Below are 2746 nucleotides of genomic sequence, written 5' to 3' on the forward strand. Positions count from 1 at the left end.
TACTTGAAGTATAAAGCAGACACACCACAGCAAGTTTGAGATATGCAGCAAAGTGAACCAGTTCAGCTGGTTCCAACAGAACTGGTTCCTGTCTGGCTTCCCTGAGTCCTGAACCGCCAAGTACCAGTCAGTCAGCTCTCATTGCCCCGTCCCCTCTTCCCTGGCCCTTCAGGAAGCTCTGCTGCTTTTCTAGGTACCATTCCTGAACTCAGGCCAATGTAACTCTGCAGACAACTCTTGGGGTGCCCTCCCTGCTTCCTGACCCAGGAATTTCTCTCCACAGGTCTCTCCAGCTCACTGGCCATCTGTAAGGCCTGGATTCCTCAGGCCCTGCCTGCCCTGAGGCCACCTCACCCCAGAGCCACTTCAGAAGGACCCGCAGCCTTCCTGGTTGGCTGCAGCAGCAGAGCTCAGCTCTCAAACATGGATCAGCCTCTCGGTGGAAAGGCCTGAGGGCATGTTAGCCCCAGTAAGTCAACACAGCGTGAAGCTGCACCCTGGAACTGAAAAAGAGGAAGGTGGTGGCCCTGCCTAGGGAAGGATTCTCCTCTGAAACTGCATTTTTTTGAGTAACATTGATGTACTGAAAGGTACAAGAGAATAACCTTACTGAGAACCTACTATGCCCTCATGTAATTTTTTGCATTGAATCCTCACAATCTAAATGCTGATAGTATTGTTTTCCATGAGGCCTGCAGGTAACGTTTGCAGGATAAGCGCACAGATGGAGGTCCACATACCGCATATCCTATGTGTCAGCGCTTTAGAGTTAAAAGGCAAGCTGTGTGTGTGAATAGTGCTCAGTCGTGTGTCAACTCTCTGAGGCGCCATGGCCCCGCCAGGCTCTGATGTCCATGGAATTTTCCAGGCAAGAATACTGGAGTGGGTGGCCAGCTCCTACTCCAGGGGCTCTCTTTGACCCAGGGAGCCAACCCGCATCTCTTATGTCTCCTGCATTGGCAGGCAGATTCTTTACCGCTGAGCCACCTGGACTTCCCTAAAAGCTGATAAATAAAGAATGTGCTACCCTCTGAAACTGACAAATAGCTTCATAATGACCTGGGAAGCCAAGCTGGAGTTTAGAATTCCGAGACTCATTAGAGTTCTGAGCTGAGAGGGTGGAAGGGCAGAGAGAAAGCCCTCTTCTCTTCTCGGGCCTGAGTCTGTCCTAAGCCATGAAGAGAACATGCCTGTGAGGAAACCAGAAGTCTCTGCCCTGTCCACCTGCATCCCCATCACACCCTCCCCAACAGCAGACCTTGGTCTCCATCAGGCCTCAGATAGGCAGTGTAGCACATCCAGAGAATGGATCTGCGGATCAGCTCCCACAGACCCTGAAGTGGATTCAGGTCCATATGGACAGGGGATTTCAAGGGTCCCAGCCCTTATAACATGGCCTGGACAGGGAGCAAGGTTCTAGGCGGCTTTCGTCCCGTGAATCCCTCACTCAGCAGGGAGAAGTACAGATGAAAAAACAGCATTGTAGACGATGAGGACCAGAGTAGAGGCCCCTCTTGCCTGGGCCTAAAGATTTCACTGACTTTATCTCCAGCAGAAATAAACAAGTAGAATACAGCTTGTCAGAGGGGCCAGTCCCTGGGAAGATAAACCCAGGTGGGGAGAAGCAAAGTCCTTAATCCAAGGGCAATAGAAGATTCCACCTTAATCCATGGGCGATGCAGGGCTGACCCAGCAGCACTCCACACTCCCAAATCCACCCCTGAGTTCCTCTATGAGAACTGAAGCCCTGAAAGGTTAAACATCACACGTCTGTCACATAGTTAATTGGAGAAGAAAATGGCAACCCACTCCAGCATTCTTGCCTGGGAAATCCCATGGACAGAGGAGCCTGATGGGCTACAGTCCATGGGGTCTAAAAGAGCTGGATATGACCGAGCACTGATAGTTCTTATTTATTATTGTTTACCAGATACTTTTAATAGAGAATGGCAGTCCATTCCAAGGAGCACTGGGCTGTGCTCAGTGAACTGTGGTGTTGGAGAAGACTCTTGAGAGTCCCTTGGACTGCAAGGAGATCCAACCAGTCTATTCTGAAGGAGATCAGCCCTGGGTGTTCTTTGGAAGGAATGATGCTAAAGCTGAAACTCCAGTACTTTGGCCACCTCATGCAAAGAGTTGACTCATTGGAAAAGACTTTGATGCTGGGAGGGAGTGGGGGCAGGAGAAGAAGGGGATGACAGAGGATGAGATGGCTGGATGGCATCACTGACTCGATGGACGTGAGTCTGAGTGAACTCTGGGAGATGGTGATGGACAGGGAGGCCTGGCGTGCTGCAATTCATGGGGTCGCAAAGAATTGGACACGACTGAGTGACTGAACTGAACTGAATATTCATTGGGCTTCCCAGGTGGCTCAGTGGTAAAGAATCTGCCTGCTAAGCAGGAGGCTTAGGTTTGATCCCTAGGTTGGGAAGATCCCCTGGAGAAGGAAATGGCAATCCACTCTAGTATTCTTACCTGGGAAATCCCATGGGCAGGGGAGCCTGGCGGGCTACAGTCCATAGGGCTGCAAAAGAGTCGGACACAATTTAGAGGACAGCAACACATAGCTAATAAGTGATGGAGCTAGGATGGGAACTCATGTTGTTTTGACCTCAAGATCCTGCTCTTTCTGGATCCTATGCTATTCCTTGAAAGACCAAAGGGGACTGGGGGCTGGGGTTGAAGAGAGAAGAGGGTACAGAAAACAGGGGGCTGAATTTTGAGGCTCTAAGATTTGATGAAT

At 50.5% G+C, this 2746-nt stretch overlaps 1 non-coding gene across 1 annotated transcript; it reads left to right on the forward strand.

Moving 5' to 3' along the window:
- Positions 1-2363: 2363 nt before the first annotated feature.
- On the forward strand, positions 2364-2434 carry TRNAS-GCU (transfer RNA serine (anticodon GCU)). Its single transcript has one exon. It is a non-coding gene; the product is annotated as a tRNA-Ser (tRNA).
- Positions 2435-2746: the final 312 nt, after the last annotated feature.

This window comes from Capricornis sumatraensis, chromosome 6, assembly GCF_032405125.1.
Source record: "Capricornis sumatraensis isolate serow.1 chromosome 6, serow.2, whole genome shotgun sequence".
In the NCBI taxonomy this organism is placed as follows: Eukaryota; Metazoa; Chordata; class Mammalia; order Artiodactyla; family Bovidae; genus Capricornis; species Capricornis sumatraensis.